This window comes from Martes martes (genome assembly GCF_963455335.1).
Source record: "Martes martes genome assembly, chromosome: 8".
NCBI classification, from domain to species: Eukaryota; Metazoa; Chordata; class Mammalia; order Carnivora; family Mustelidae; genus Martes; species Martes martes.
This window is the reverse complement of record NC_137895.1, coordinates 132,660,676-132,678,050: the sequence shown is the minus strand read 5'-3', so window position 1 is coordinate 132,678,050 and position 17,375 is coordinate 132,660,676. Positions and strand designations below refer to the sequence as shown.

General features: G+C 50.3%; 1 protein-coding gene across 6 annotated transcripts in view; it reads left to right on the top strand.

The window, feature by feature from the left end:
- The window catches only part of CELF2 (CUGBP Elav-like family member 2), a 505,935-nt gene that overhangs the window by 403,101 nt on the left and 85,459 nt on the right, over positions 1 to 17,375 (top strand). The window lies entirely within an intron of this gene.

The following is a 17,375-nucleotide window of genomic DNA, read 5'->3' as shown; positions in this document are numbered from 1 at the left end:
CTTTATTGCTTGAAAATGGTCCTTTCAACTGAAGGTTCTAGTTATGGGCTCTTAGTGGCAAAAATGACTTTGGTCTTTTGAGGAGTATGAGCTGACCCCTCTGTTCCCCCCTGCAGCAGCCAGACCAGCTGGCCGGCCCAGAAAGGACTGGCATTAATGCTGATGGAAAGAGCTCTCAAATAGTACGTCCCCTGGTCAGAAAATCAGAGTGACCCCACTGGGTAGCAGCGGCTGCCAAAGAGTATTGGGTGGGCTAAGATTTTAAAAGGGAAAAGAAAAAAAAAATCCAACACACAGGAGAAAAGCAGATGGAAAGGGAAAAGCTTTTACTCACCAGGAGCCCCTTTTGAAATTTAGTCTCAGATTTTCTTTTGAAAGGACAAAATGTACCCTGTACAGCCATAATATTAAACCTCCTAATGGTTTCTCAACAGTCATTGGTGGTTAACAAAGTCAGTGTTTTAATGCCTAATTTGTGGCTTCATGTTGATAGAGAACAGAAAATACAAAGCTTACAATTTTTTTTCCATTTCCTTCCTGGTAATATTTGATGATTAGTACAATTCACTAGAAGCAAACTGATGTTGTATGTAACTACTGCATCCGAATACATGATTTCTGGGGGTTTGTGGCATTTTTATATATTGCATGCTGGCGTAAAGTGTCCTGTGCTGTTTGTATATTTTCCCCAATGACCCGAATATCGGTGATGAATTCATTTACTATCCTAACGGTGTGTATTGGTTCTAATGAAGAACATGTGGTGAGCCATGTGATAATAATTTCATTGCAACCTGGTTTGATCAGAGTATAAGAAAGATAATACAGTGTCCCTCGTGTTTTCAGGGCGTGATTCTGGCTACCATTTTGCCGTCTCTGTAGATACATGGACACCTGTGTGTACACAGGCTAACATACGCGCACACAGGCATTTGATGACCCATCACCCCAGAGAAGAGAACATTTGTTTAAATCACCTTAGGTCCATTGAAAATTTCATAGCATTTTGTAGTGGCAAGATACTCAAGAAAACGTTTTCAAAACATTAGCTTCTTAGCCACCCCAAAATAATAAATTATGAACCGTGGTCTTCACTCCTACCCTGTGGCTTCTCCCTTTTCCTTAGAGGAAATCAAAGAGCAGAAGAGTCAGAAAAGCAAGCATGGTCTATCAGACTTTGCCCTCCCTGTTTTGCTACTTCTCCCCAAAACTTAAGGTGGTTTTAGTAAAAGTCAGCTTTTAGGACATCTAAGTGCTTTTGCTCAATGACTTTTTTTTTTAAGTATTATTTCAGCTTCGTTTTCCTTATAAATGGAATTTTTTTCAATGTAAATTCTAGAAGGTCGCAGGGTTAGGTCGCATTACCAAATGAAGAACCCAAGGCAAATATTTACAGGCTCAGTCAGTAACAACAGAAAGTTTTTTGGTTTGGGGTTTTTTTTTATTTGTTTGTTTGTTTTATTTCTCAGTCTCCTAATCACACCGAAAGACCACTTTGTATTCCTTCTTTTAAAAAGAAATACTTTATAGTAATCAGCACACCAGATCCCTCCTAGGTATGTTCAAAAAAATTCCCGAGGTGATGAATTTATTTAGCATTTAGGGTATATATCACATTCTAATTTAAGTTAATGCACAGCTGGGGGCATTTGAATTCATCCACTCCGCTAAAACTTGCACAGCTCCTCAGGACGCCATCCTTATTGGCAAAGACACTCTCAAGAAGCCCCGAGTTCATATGATGAGTGGGCCATGTTGAAAAACCTACAAGGGGGCTGGCAGGTCTGCCTCTGTTTAGGACATCTTACCCTGACCCTTTCCTAGCAAACAAGGAACATCTTCAGTATTTAAAAAAAAAAAAAAAAAAAAAAAAAATTGCATATATGGTCTGTTTTTCTCTTCTTAAAAATTCTGCATGCAGAAATCAGGAGCGGTGATTTTGGAGACCCGTTAGTAAGCGCAAGAGTTCTGGAGTTGGAAAAGATAGCTTGGGGGTTGTTTTTTGGTTTTCTTTTTCTCCGGTTCGGCTTCCTTTGCCCCATGACCTACAGCGGGTTAGAGGGAAATTGTGAGGAGTCTGGTCTGATTTGTAGGCTTCCGTCCTTCACGGCACGCGCCGCAGGTCCATTCGCCACTTCAAATGAGGTAAATGGGCACAGGGCTCCCTATGTTGCATTTAGGGATAGTTCTGTGTGAAAAAACAGCACCCCAAACAGCTAGAGGCAAAACATGAAAGTTGGTTTCCTCTCAGCAGCAAGCTTTTGGTGGACAGAAAGCAATGCGACCAGACATAAAAGATTAATGCATATTTGGGGGGAAAAAATATTACAGGGTGGCTTGCTGTTTGATTACAAGCCTTGGAATTAGTCAACATTTCCATAATTCTAAACCAATATACACCTGTTTTCCCACTGTGATGTGAAGGCACAACTTAATTTAACAGAACCCCTGCTGTGCTAAATCTCTCATTAACTACCAAGTGAGTTCGGTAATTTAAAGTTGTAGCACTACTATTTTAACTGGTTGCCTTCATATTATGAAATTAATAAGAAATTAATGATGCACTTTGCCATATGCCTTCAATTTCTTTCTGAATAAAAATAAAAGGGATAAAGAAAAATGCATCAGCAGCTGACACTTTAAAGCTTTTCTGGTTGTAATCATTTTTCCTGCGGATAAAATCCATTAAAAAGGCACTTGCTGCTTTTTTTTTCCTCCCCCTAAAGTGTCCAAAACTTTCAATTTAAAACAAGATCAAATAGTGCTGGGTTTCCCCCGCTCCCTTGTTTAATTTTCTTTTGCAGCTGATGTTTTATATCATAGGGAACTTTCATCGTGCACCCAAACTTGATTGATGGTTAGGGACCTGTCTTTCAGTCTTGAGAAAAGCAAAGAACTCAGTATGGCAGAGGGAAAAATGCTGATGGAACTATTTTACTCTGTTGAATGAATTTTTCTCTGGAGGCACCCCTCCTTCATGCCTCGTGTGGGTCCTAGAGACCCTTTCCATAGTGGATGGGGGATAGAGCGAAAGATCCGGGCAGAGTCCTTAAGGACACACTGTTCACCCCGGGTAACTAAGGAAGACACGGGGTCTTCCATTCTGTGAAACGCTCACCATAAATCCTAGAAATACACTGTTGGCACTGGAGGGAGCTGATTCAACAGCTCAACCCAGGGAGCAGCAAAGAAGGAGCATCTGGGGTCCTTCCCCTGGGCTGACCGTGGTCTCCTCCGGAAAGGGAGGCTTGAGGCCTGGCAGCAGATCCCGTCTCAGGCACGAGACCTTACTTACTCCTGACATCTCGGTAGGTGAACAAAACAGTAACGATTCTCAAGCGCCTGCTGGGCACCAGGCACTAGGCTGGAGCAGGTCATGCGTGCTCGCAGGCCTGTCCTGGAGGTGCGGAGTGAGACTCCCGTCACCTCAAGGGAAGACTTCTGGGACGTCAGGCAGGGCCACGTGACCAGCCGTTGGCTTGGCTGCAAAATTGTTAGCTGGGCCTTTTCCGAAGCGCAGCCGTCGGTGTTCCTGGACAGATTTTGGTTGCCTCTGCCTTGACAGTGTAGCAGACCGGGCCCAGAGGTGGCTCCTTTTGTCCAGGAAGGCACAGCCTACCTGGTAGGGGTAGTCAGGAACAATGTCATCGCCCACCGTTGTATTTCCCAGAGACAAATCTGTGTGAAGGCAACTTGCAGGATTCATTTTCATTCTCACCGACCTGATTTAGCTTAATTAAAAAATAAAATAAAGACCTTAACTGAGGCAGGGGAAGACCACCACGATCTCTTCCGTAATCAGACGCCCAGAGCCACAGAGCCCCCGTGCCAGGGTCAGCACCGCGCCTTCTGTCATTGCCTTTTCAAGGTCTCCGCGCATATTGTCTCTAGCAATAAGGCTTTCTGATTGAAAATCTACAGCAGTATCGTTAGAGCATTCACTGTATAAATTAATTTAATTAAGGATGTAATAACAGAGGAATACAGTTTTGGAAAAGCTCTTAAATTTTTACAGCAAGGAGGAATCAGAATCTAAATGTCTTGTAAAATATTAATTGCAAATTTCTTCCAGACATTTTCTCGGCCTGTGCCTTACCTTCTCTTCTCTTTAGAATCACGACCAGTTTTATTAAATGCGGTTTCTGTGAAGGGGCTGTTCCCCGAGAGAACATTTGTTTAGAGCGCTCCATTTTCGTGGTGGCTGACTGAAAGGTGTTTTATAATAGCACATGCGACGGGAGCGAGGACTGCACGTAGATTGGAGATATAAAAACAAATGAGCCTCATCCAGTTGGAAGAAGCAGTGAATAAAACTGCCTCCTGGGACCAGTGTGTTCACCCACATGAAGTGAGGTGGCCCCTTCCTGGCTTGCCCTGGAAGACATCAGTTCCTGACGTGGATAGGCACGTCCCTTCCTCCCCGGTGGCCTTCCTCGCAACTCTCTGTGGAATTGTACCCCTGTGTCCTTTAAGAGCGGAATCCTGGGATTTAATATGCTTTCACCAGAACAGCTTGGCTCTCCCTGGGACCAAATTCAGTTTACCCATTGTAATGCATTTTGAGGTACTCCTTTTCCCTGAGCCCCCCCCCTTCTAATTATTAATATGTGTTTAACGCCCTTGTTCTCAGAGCCACGATAATTATTTTATCATTACCATCATCTTTATTATTTCTGGCATAAAATCCCTCAAACCCCATCTCATCCTATCTTGGATATTCCTTGCCCCTCCCCCCCCCCCCCCCCCGCCCTCAAACGACCTTATTTAATCCAGGCCTAAAGAGGCCGGGCTCGATAAAGTTTCTTCTCAAATGCCATTTATTTAAAACAGGAAGAAACAGCCGAAACATCTGCCCAAGCAGATTTCCGGCCTCAAAATCCTGTTTCATGGAGAACCCACAGAACATCCATGCACTGCCTCGACAGGTCACCTCCCAATTTTTATTGTTGGCCCAGAACTGCTCTGAGAGCTAGAGAATACGGCAGCAGCCGCGCCGCCTGGAGCGGAATCACCCCAAAACGAAGCGAGCCCCGCACGCCTGTAGGTGCTTCATATTGAGCAAATAGCTCTGGGACGTTTAGTGCCCAGACGAGTCAGTTTCATACAACCTTTCCAGAGATGTCAAGTCTTGTTCCCCCATAATGGCAGTTCTGCCCACACGTGTTCCGAGTGCCCCAGAACAGAAGATGAATGTGAATTTGCTGATGCGCATGTGCACGCGCGAGGTGCCATTTACATCCTGTACCCAGAGCGCCCTGTACGTCTCTGTGAACCTAAGGCGGATACGTGTCACACGTCCACACGCGGGTATCGGTGTGGCCAAATAAATGAAACCGGGAGGAGAGAACTTAAAATCCCCTTTTCTGTTCGTCCCGCCAGCATGGTCGTCATTGCCTCGTAGTCACCTTTCTTGCAGGAGGCATCGGGAGCCGTATCTTTCTTATGTTCGTTGGTCTCGTTGGTTGGTTTCTTTGAGTCAGGATCAAGGCAGACGCTCCGTCCCCACGTGAGGGTGCTTGAGAGCTGCCGTTTACGGGCGATAATCCCTGCCTTCCACCTTCTTAACAGAAGAGGAGGCGTCGAATGAGATAATGTATGTAAAGCTTTCTGAGCCGCTGAAGAAATGTGCTTCGAGGACCTTGTTTCTACTTGACAGGTTCTGTGGGTGTGAGCTCCTCTGGGTAGCAAGCCAGCGCACCAGCGCATGGGCCACGTAGCGTGCCACGTAGTGTGTGAGCTGGCACCTGGGCTCGGGGTACGTTCTGGGGGTCTGCATCTGCAGAATGGGGCCTGGGCCGAAATAGTTGGCCTCGTAGGGCTTGCCCAAAGCGGCCGTTCTGCTGCCTGCATAGTTTTTAGTGTAACACTAAGTTCTGCAGAAATGAAAGCGAAACAGAAAGCAAGGACTCTTTTTTTTTTTTTTTTCTTAAGATGACCTAGTGAGGGACCGTGGTGGAGAGTGAGTGTCACGGTGCGGGTAGGGAGCAGCGGCCCTGGCGCACCTGCCCACCTGCACCACGCCAGCATGGAGAAGGGCTCAAGCTACAGAAAGAAGCAGCCGCAGGTGGGACTCGGCCGACATGGCCGGGGTGCTGCCGGCTCTTGGTTTAGGCCTGGAACCGATGGTGAGAGGTTGGAACAGTCTCGGGGCCCAGCGGGTTCCCAGGCTGCAGGCCCATCCCAAGGGGTCTGGGGAAAGCACGTTTTAATGACTTAACCACAAGCTGTTGGAACTCGTCTCTTCCACCCACCTTAAAATCCTCCCCGGCCGCGGGAGCGGAGGGTCTGCTTTAGGCCGGTGGGCATTCGGTTCAATAGCTTTGACCGGCAGGTGGTGATACGTGGCTTTGATTAGCTAAAATGAAAAACCGGTTACTTTTAAAATAGGACGCACTCAACACAAGGAAGTCTGTGGGAGAAAATGAATGACAGGTCGTCGGTGGTGAAAAGTCAGAGATGACTGAGCAAAGCAGCATAGCCGGCCCGGGGTTCGAACAGGCGGCGGCGGCTGCACCACCTTTTGATGGTGGAACTTCCGGGAAGGACTTGCTTATCTGGTTTTGCAAGCAACGGAGTCTCAACTCATTACCTAGTCACCGAGACCGTTGGGAGGGCTTCGGAGAGCATCCGTGCAAACGACCGAGCTCGGGGGTCCGGCCAGGGGTGCAGAATTGCCCCGTGTTGTGGAGCAGGACTGCGATCCCACTGGTGACGTGTGAGGGCACCATAGGACGGCACGGTGGCCAAAAAAGAAGTAATAGTCAGATATCAGACGTACTCGTTTCTCTTCGCTATCCTGAGACAAACTTGGGAATATTAAGCTCGCTCATCAGATCCCCGTTCCATTAGAGACTGAAAGGTTTTAGGAGATTGTGGGGAGAATCCATGAATTTGATTAAAGGTGTGGATGGACTTGCAGAGGAAGGAGTTAAGACAAATGAAAGGGGAAAGGTTTTTTTCAAAATTTTTGAAAGATTTTATTTTTAAGTTCTATACCCAACATGGGGCTCAAACTTACAACCCCAGGAAAAAAATTTTTTTTAATAAAATTGGAAAATAGTTCAAATTACGCCCTCAGAGTATTCTACAGTTTTCGTGAGAACTCATCCCCTGAAAATGTTACTGTTGTGCCGGATGGATCATGAATCTGTCATGTGTGGGGTGGGCACAGCTTGGGAGACTGGGTCCAGTGCCAGGGGGCTGGCTAGTTCTCAGTCTCAAGCTCTGGGCCATGAAACAGTATGTGACATGTGGAGAAGGTTCTCCCCGGGGCCCCAAGGTTCCTCCCACCCACTGAAACATGGAGAATGGTGGAGCCGGGGGAAGGGGGGCCAGGTTCAAAGGGAGTCTTAGAACCCCTCTTAGAACCCCCAGTGGGCCAGATCCAGTGCGGCTGGGTGCAGGGCCAGCAGGCCGGCCCCTGGGAGGCAGGGAGGGGAAGACGCTTCGTGTCCCCTTTGCTCATTTGAGCCACAGACTGTCACCGTGCACAGGTGCTCAGGAAGTCTCATTAGCATTATGACATAAGCTATTAAAGTTGTTTTGATAATAACGCAGTATCTCAGGACCATATCATTACTGCTGTCCCTACCCACGAGCCACCAAGATGAAAGCACGCACGACAAACAGTTGCCTGCCGGAGATTGCAGAGAAGGGATACGGTGACAAATGTTCTCTTTCATACTCTGTATTGTTCCTGACTGTCATTACTTCCCACCAGCACTCAGAACGAGCACGTGTGCTGCCGTCCCCTCTCCCACCAGCTCCGAGGAGCTCTGGAAAGTGCTTCCTCTCTTCCCCTGGGAGACGACATGGTTGCCCTCGTTGCTTCTTTGAGTCCTTTCTAGTTGTGCAGCACTTTCTCCCTCCCGTGCCTTGTCTACAGTAGTGTCCTGCTTAAGGAGGAACGTCTGGGTGTACCTCTGTCTGTCTGTCCGCCTGTTCATCTGAGCAGGGAGCCAGGCGGATGGACATGAGTTGGTTTGCTTCAGGGCTGGGTTAGTGACTTCAGAGGACAGCTGACACTTGAACCACACTGGTTAGAGTGGCGTGGGTCCACTTACGGTGGAATATTTTTATATACATGCAGTACTGTAAACTGGATTTTCTCTTTGGATTTTCTTAATGGCACTTTTTTTTTTTTTTTTTTTGCCAGCTTACCCTGACTATAAGAATACAACGCATAATACACATAACATAGTTAATGGGCTGTTCATGTGACCAGTGAGGCTTCTGGTCAACAGTAGGCTTATCAGTCATTAAGTTTTTTTGAGAGCCCAAAGTTATACATAGATTTTTGACCACACCGGGAGACGGCGCCCCTAGCCCTCCCACTGTTCGGGGCCACCTGTGCCTCCTAGAGATGCATCTGGACCATTCAGATCCCCCGGACATCTGCTTCCCATGCCCCTCTGGTTTTCAACCAACAGAGAGCTGACCACTCATAATTTTCCTACCACAGGAAAGGAGGGGGAGGTGACGAGGGGTGACAAGTCTGTCTGATTCCTTGCTTACAGCCTTGGTTTGGCAAGTAAGGGTGCTAACCTGATGAGGCTGTAGGATTATTGGTGGATTTCTGTTATCTGTTTGATTCCTGTCCCCAGTTAATGCGGGTAAGTGAGTCACCTGTGTTTGTAGATGGCTTTACGGTGTTGTCATCCCTTCTAAAAATATTTCAGGTGATGTATTGATAGCGTTCACCTTGTTGTACTGAGGACACTGAGGCACTGGGAGATTAAATTAACTTCTCTGACCTCCCCTAGCAGAGCAGTGACAGCACTAGAATCGGAAGCCACAGTTGCTGAAATTCCCCAGTCGTGTGGTCTCCTGCGAGTGGGCCGGGCATGGTGTTCACCGCATCCTGGGGGTGGGGAGCGGGACTCGGGAGGCCGGCCCAGCGCAGCAGCGGGGACCCTTGCAAAACTGACCGTGTGTTGGCTGCCCAAGTATTGGGCTCCATGGGGAGGTTCCATGACTCTGTTGCTCAGAACAGGCCCAGCATCTCCACAACACAGGGCAGGTAGCCTCTGGCCCCCGTGGGCTGGTGAGGAATGGAAACTCGAGAGTGACTTGTCTGGGGTTAGACAGCTGGTGACCGTGAGTCCCTGAACTTAGAGGCCCCTGTCGGGGGCGTGGAGACTTGCAGGTCCTGGGCCCAGCCGGGTCCCGCCGTTCCAGAGGCCTCCGGCGGCAGGTACGCTCCCTTGGCACTCCCACGGCTCCAGTGATACTCAGAGCGCCCGCGTCTACTCCCCGGGCAGCTGTCCTGAACCGAATCTGTATCCTCAACTCCGCAACCACGTGAGCTGGCCGTGTCCACAGTGAGCTCCCCTGAGGGGCAGGGCATCCGGGTCCGGGTGCTTCGCTAAGCAGGCCGCCCCGGAAGGCAGCTGGTGCCCTCCCCCAGGGGCCGGTCCTGACGCCACCCGGGCACGGGCCCTGGGCCGTGCCGCCTGGCCAGAGAGCAAAGCCACACGCTCTGGCACAGGCTGACCCCACCCGTGGGTACAGCGACTCGGGTCTGAGGTTCCTTACACCAGGCCCTTGAAGAGGGAGCCCCCCTGGCAGAGGCAGTCGTTCCTGTGAGAGGAACTGCTTTGCACGAGTGATTGTGAATGCAACACCTTTCTTCAGAGGGGTATGGCTTTACCAGCACCATCTCATCAACATTCATGTTATTAGGGTCCTTTTCTTTATCCGCATCCACAGGCGCTCGGTCCCAGTCCCCAGGCTGCATTCTAATGCCCGGCTCTGTCCAGCTGGCCTCCCCTCCAGCTCTTGGCTCTGCGTCCATCCGCAGGGGAAGGGCAGGCTGGGGGCCGGGCTCATCTCAGGAGATCGGGCACAAACCCCGTGGCTCACCACCCCGAGCGTGAAGCAGCAGGCCAGCAGGCAGGCCGGGCCGGCCGAGAAGTAGGCGTTCTGCCGCCCTCCATCGGCACACCCTCCCCCGACCCCGTATCCCCCTGATGAGTCTGCAGGGCCCCCGGAGCGTCTGAATCCTCCGCTTCTGAAAACAGGGGACCAGGTGCTGCACCCCAGAAGAGGGCGCTAGGAAAGAAGCAGCAAGCACCGTGGCGGGGGGGGGGGGGAGGGGGGTCGCACACAGCCCCTCCACAGCTGCCCAGGATGGCAGCCACACTCACAGCCACCAGAGAGTCAGGGCAGGGAGACCGGGTCAGCAGGGCACTTTCCCTCAAGTCTAGGGAGCCTGGATGTCCTCCTCTCTCCGTCCCCATCCATCCACCTGCTCTGTTCTCCCCCTTTGCTGAGTGCCAGCTGCGACAGAAGGGCTAGTGACGTGGTCGGTTTTATCTGGGCATCATGCCGTGATTGCTTGGTTGACCTGAATGGAGACACGTGGGTGTCATGGACACTCGGTCATGTGGCTTCCCCGCCGCTGGCCTGGTGGTAGGAGCAGGAGACAGGACACCCTGTGATGGCACGTGGGGTTAGGCCGGGAATTCTGCGATCTCGAGGCCACTGAGTCCTGTGCCCCCTTCCTTTATCAGGGACCGGAAGGACCAAATTAAAGTGAAGAACTAGGTTCCCTAGACACTCACCTCCACCCTGAAGGTTAAACTGGGTGACCGCGGGTCAAATTCTGCCCTTTGTGCGCTTACCCACGATTGTGCTATGGTTCATTTCTTCAGAAAAGCACGTATGTAAATACAGTACAGGGAAACTATCCCAGGTGTTTTGTGCTGAGGGGTACGTGAGGTCCAGTGCACAGTAGAACCAGTGTCCTCGAGTCACATGGGTCAGGAAATAGTTAATTACGGTCATTGCATATATACTGTAAGCTGGACATAAACGCAGAACAGTAGTTCTGGAACTCCAGAAGTATGTTTCTAACAAATTTTGGTTTTATAAATGTTTTGTCTACATGACCGATATTTTTCAGTGACTTTCAGAATTGAGATCATTTTAACCAAATAGCAATAAATGTTCACTTGATAAGAAAATAATGGTAATAGTTAACGTTTACTGAGCGCTTACTATGTCTTGGGCACTATGCCCAGGGCTTTAATTATACACCTGAGCTCATGAAAAGAATAAAATACTCGGTAAATAATAAAACAGTGAGTAATAATTTGTTTCTCCCTCCCCTACCCCCCAGTTGCCCTTTAAGTGGAAAGTCTGCCATTCCAAATTTAAGAGCATCAAAGTAATTTCTACTATTAGGGGAAAGTTCTTTAATGAATCTCTGGATGTCTCTTCTGGCTAGTAACTGACTTCCCCCACTAGACACAAGGGTGGTGTGAAAGACAGCTGTCCTCTAATTGCGTTTAACTTCGCCTGTAATCCTAATGCGTCCCTCACATCTGATGATTCACTCATACTTACCGACTAGCACTTAAATACGAAGAGGCACTTTATCCTCGGTTTGGACGAGTCGTATCTGAGATTTCTTCTGCAGCTCATGGAGGCGTTAACTCTAATCACAAATCCTACCAAAACTCACAAGTGCCATCGGGGCATCAATTAGAGGATCCTAACCCCTGAGTTACCCAGATCATGCCTGAGTCAGCATTGCCCAGGTGGAAAAACCCCTGGAGGGTCATTAACCAAAACTAAATGATCGTCAGTAAGGAAAGGAGGAGTCCCAAACCTAGGAAACCCTGGGGCTGCTCTCGGGCTTGCTTTCTGTTTGCTTGAATGTGGTTCTCTGGGTCAGCAGAGGAAGACAGGGCGTGTGGGGGAAAACAGACCCTGGCTCATCACAGGTCATGGACTGTGGAAGCTAAAAGTGTTTTTTGGAGACAGTACTGATGTCTCCAAATGACAGATGAGGAAGCAGAAGCCCAGGACAGTTAGGTGGCAAGGTAGAGTGGGAACAGCAGCGTGTGTCCCCCGACCACAAGCCTGTTGCTCTTGTCTGCATCTCACGCCACCACAATTTCTGTACGAGACTGTACCAGACACGTCACTTAAAGAACCAGGAATTCAGGGCCAAACGCCCCCTCTGTCCATGGCATTACCACTGTGTGATGTGAGGCAGGTGAACGTATGGTGGTTCCTTTTCTCCTCTATTCTTAGATAAGAATAATGTTCTTCCTGGCCATTTGCCTAAAATCACAGGTGAACTGCGATGAAGAAAAGCAAAAGCGGCCCCAAGTTTAAGTCCGTTTGCATCTACAGCAAGGGCAGCGATTAGTAACTGGGGCTGCCCCACAGACTCACCTGGGAGCTTTTGAAATTGCATATGCCCAGGCAGATTAAGCAAGGATCTCCCAGGGGCAGGGAGCCTGACATCCGTATTTTTAAAGCTCTCCAGCTGATCCCAGTGTTTAGCCAACTTTGGAAACCACGTTGGAGGATGATCACCCTCAGCGCCAAGGGCGAGGTGACAGTGATGCACCCTTTCCCTCCTTCTGCTCATCTGGGTGCGTGGGAGCACGCCCACCGGCGGGTCAGCCTCCCACCGGCGCAGGTAGCCTTGCTACTCCGAGTGTGGTCCACGGGCCAGCAGCGATGGGATCCTCAGGAATGTGCTAGAGAGGCTGACTCCAGGGCCTTGTCCTGGACCAACGTTTGCCCTGGATCCCGGGTGCTGGGTACGCATGGCGGTTTGGTGCCTCCGCACCGGTGCCAGGCCTCACCAGGACTGTTCCGGGACTCGGTCCCACATCACTCTAAGCTCCGACTGCTCGCGCACACCTACCTCCTGTGGCGGAGTGGGTGTGTTCCCGCCTCTCTCTACCCGAGAGGGCCGAGCTCCTCCTTGGCCGGAGACGGCACCACCTTCCCTCACTTCCTTGTGGATGTTCTGGAAAGTGATCTGGGTGACCTGACCATGTGGGGACAGGTCGGGAAGGGGGTGAAGAGGTCGCTGGCGTAGGAGCAGGTCCTTTGTCGCCCCGCAGCCTCTTTGTGTCTCCCGCAGCCGTCATCTCTCAAAGACCTGCCGGAAAATCTCGCATGAGTGAGACTGACACAGGATTAATGTGTCCCGGCCTCTGAGAGGATGAGTGCACTGGGTGCTGTTTCCAGCACAGGCTTCCTGGCCAGCATCAGCTCATGCTAAAGCAAGAGGAGCAGGTCGCTGCCACACGGAGTCAAGCTGTAACTCGGCAGCGCGGTCCCACCTTGCACAAACTATCACCTGCCTCACCTTCATGGACCTGCAGGTCCTTACCAGGGGGCAAAGCCCTTACCACCCCGTCTCTCTCGGCAGCCACAGCTTGAGAGGCTCACGCGGACCGAGAAAACGTAACGACCACATGAGCGCGAGGGTAGAACATCCTGCCTCCTGAGAGGTGTGTGTGTGCGTGTGTGTGTGCGTGTGCGTGTGCGCTAGCCCGGGAGGCCTGGAAAGCACGTCCCCTGTCCTACGGGGCGGCTGTGGGATTTCCCCGAAGTGGGCTCTGACGGTCCATCCCACCTTCTGGCCGAGCTGGGATGGGTGTCACACGTCGGTTGTCCACGGTCCCTGGAAGTACAACAGAATCCCGGGCCACGGTCTCTGAGCACGGAGTCCTGTGTTGCCACAGAAAAACTCAAACCGCCGTGGCCAGCGCTCGCCTGGGTCCCGCCGCTGCTGTCAGACCCGTGTCAGCGCTTGAGCGGTGGCCGTGACCCAACGGGAAGCAGAAGGTGAACCGAGGAGCGAGGGCGGAGAGGAAGCCAAGAGGGGCCGGGCCGAGAGAGGAGCGCACCCTGAGGAGAGGACGCATTTGGGGTGCCGTTCCTCCTGTGAGGGTGTGTTGGACCGGCATGGGAAGGGGGCCCCGGGAAAGGCATGTGCGGGAGAGAGTCAAGTCATCGGGCCTCCCTGGGAACTTCGCAAGCACACGCCTGTGTCTGTTTCGCCGACGTCCTTGCGAGGACGAGCCCTCCGCTGAGTTCGTGCGCCCCGAGGGCAAAAGCATCGTCGGCATCGTTCTTTTCTGACCTCACCTCAGAAGCCAGGCCACATCCCCTGTGCCGCCTGCTGTCAGCCTACGGTCCACGCACAGCCCCAGCCAGACCCCCCTTGACAAGGGAGGTGCCGAAGGACGCGGGAGGAGCGCACGTCGGATGCCGCGTTTCTTCCTCGCGCTGCTCTCCCCACTTCTGCGTTTCGCTCTCTGATTGGAGCTGAGTTAATAGACTGGGGCTACAGAGGAGCTTCTCCTTCCTAACCGTGCATTTTTGGAGACACCAAACCATGCTGTCCCATCGCTGCTCACAGTGACTCTGATTGCCATGGGCTGAGCCCCTCGCCCTTGGCCTTGGGAAGAAGCCCGAGTCCGTACCCCTCATGGCAGCAGGAGGCAGCGGCCACCGTCCTCACATCAGTTCACTAGAGAAGACGAGCTCTAGACTCCCAGCCCCACTGATGCACCGTGAAAGGGAGGGAGTGAGCAAGCGGGAAGACGTTTTGGTCTTTGTGGCCATCTTTGGAGACGCCTCCTCAGGGCGCTTTGACGTGCTGGCCAAGCAGAAGTGTGTCGCACCCATCCGTAAGGGCGCACCCGTGTCACAGTCCTGTGCGATCGCCTCATGGGAGGTCGTCACCCACGTTCAGGGACGGGAAGAGGAAAATGGAAAAACCCTCTGCGTGCACGTCACGGACCTCTTGGGAGGCAGGTCTCTTGAAGGCGTCGGTACACATTGCCTGGGCCCCGGAATAGCGTCCCATGGACCGTGACCTTCAGTATCTTTGGCAGCCTTTGGTTGGGCCGATGTTGGAGCTGGAGTTCTTTGGGTGTGTTCACAAGCATTTTATCTAGACTCTCTTCTCTCAACATGATACGCCCTGCAAGTCATACGGTAATGCCGATATTAAACATTTCCCATGGTAACTTTAAAAGGGCTTAGTGGGAAAACAAAAAGTTACCTTCGACTTTACAAAATTCTAAGCGATGAAAGAATAAATACGCGGGCTGGCGGGGCACGGCACTGATTTACGAAAAGGAAGTTGGGTCTGGCCTAAAGCTTGGAACGGGGAAAAAGCTGGGGGGGTGGGGGGTGGAGCAGAGTTCACGGCACAAGAGAACCTCTCAAGACACCTCAAGCCACACGTCTTCCAGGTGCCTCCATTAGGCAGCAAAGACAAGTGATTGATCACCTACTTTCTCCCGATAAAAGGGACCGTGCTGTTCCTTGCAAGGATAGCGAGCAGAGAACTCTGCCCCGGGGTTCTGTTTTCACCCGTTGGCTCTCACTCTGCATGGGTTCTGATTTCCGTCATTCATCCTCAGACTTCCTCTGGTTCCGGTGCCTTGCTGCCTCCCAAATCTTGATCTTGAAATCTGACTTCTCTGATTCTAGCTGGTTCTGGAGAGTTCCATGCTGTTGGTCCACAGGCAACTGTAATACTAAAGCCATCTTCCCGCCAGCACCCAGGCCCCCGTCACGTGGTACCTGTCTGAGGGGATGGGGACACCCCCCCAGGACAGAAAGCTGGAAGTCCTCCTCAACCCCTCCTCTTCCCATATGGCCCCATCTCTGGCCCCATCGAGGAAATCCCGTTTACCCTCTTAGCAACATCTCTGGAATTCTGACGTCTTTATGAGTTGGGACTAGCTGTCACCTCAGCTAACGAAAGCATAGAAGGGATTAAGAGATTCTCGAAGCTCCCCATGTAATGACTACACTCTTTCGTCTTCCAGGCGCTTCCGTGAGTGGGAGAGGATAGGGTGGGATTAGGACACTGGGGTCGCCCATGATGCCCGGTGTGCTCAGGAGTGTGTGAATATGGTTGTGTTATGTCATACGGCAGAGAAAATGGACACACCTGATGGTCTTAAGGGTGAGATCCGACCTCCATACTGTGTCCCTTCCTTTTTCTCCAGCTTCTATGATATTCTTGTTCACACGCTGCGTTCCAGCTGTAGGCCCCCACACAAACGTTGTTTCACTTCCATGAGGGTGAAATCGAATATTCCTTCACTTGTGGTCCACTGGAGCCGATGCCGAGACTCAGCCTGTTCTTGCTGAACGTTATTCCCCGCAGTCGTTCATCTAACCCTCTCTCCTGTAGTGAGCTCCAGGCACCTCAAGGAGAGCGAGCATTCTCAGAGCCCAGCCTCACACCGGAAATGCTGCTCAACAAATGTGTGCTGAATGCACGAACTCAGGAATAGCTTTCATTCATCGAGACTCTCAATATAAAAAAATCTCAAGGGTCCTTTACAAACTGGTGGGGTACACGGAGGGGGGTGGGAGAGTGGTCCCTGTACTTGGGCTCTCCCTTGCAATCCTTTGGTCAGGTTAGACCCCTACTCTACTTTGTTCCTTTTTTTCTAATTCAAAATTTTTTCAATCCAGAAGACCGTCATTTTTGGTGAGGCACAAACATGTGTGGTCACAGTGCAGTTTTTACTCTGGTTGTAACTCCTAAATGAATTAAGAAAATAAGAGTTGATAATCCCAGGTTTCTCTGCATCTTATTATCGGATTCAGTCCTCATAATCAAGCATTGAGGTTTCCATTATGATCCTTGCTTCAAATAAGAGTTCCCCGAGGCTTAAGGAGGCCAAGAGGCTTGACCGTAGGTACTGGACTTGGCCCAGTTGGGCCACGACTCAACCCCAGACCTTGTGATTGTAACTGTGATGTTCTTTCCACTATAGAACTAATAAAGCAGCCCCGATTTCCCAAGACCTCAGTCAGAGAAGAAACCATCAAAAGAGATCAGTCATTGCAGTCCAGGTGCCATCAACAAAGGCTTCTTGCGTTTCTTCCTTAATGTAAAAGTGTCTCCCATATTCATAATGTGCCCCCGTTCTGAGTTTTCCTCTGCCGTGTGAATTTTGGTTACAGTACTATATACTCGAAGGCCCAAACCAGAATCTGGTCTTTAGAAGACGGAGCTGCAGGGTAAGGGTATTTATGGAAATTGAACCATCATAATTTCCCTGAGCGCTGCCAACAAGTAATTTACAAAGTTGGTAAACGACCTCACATGTGAGAATGGAAGGTAGAAATCAAAATGAGACAGGAGAATCAAACTCCAACTCATAAAGAATTAGCCGCGCTGGAGGAGAGATCTTCATTTGGCAAAATATCAGCCAAAGTTGAGGACTACTGTGGAAGGCGAGATGAATAAATAGAGTTGCTAAAAACAATATCAGATGTCTCGCTCAGACGTTTAATGGATTTACATTTTAAACATGGCTAATATGAAATGGCCCTTACGGCATTTTTTTTTCAAACTTGCCATCTCTTTTTAGTAGGGAATCATTTTTTAAAAACCAGCCTCATTTGTTTAAAAAAAAAAAAAAGGTACTTAATCATTTTTGCCTAAACGTGATTAAGAGAGGAAAATGATACAAGTTATCTGCTTCCGTTCACTTAGTATAAATCCCAAAGGCCACGGAGGGAGCTAAGGAAACAAATGGAGAGAGGCCACCGAGTGAGGTGTGGTGTTTGTCTGTCTGATGTGAGGT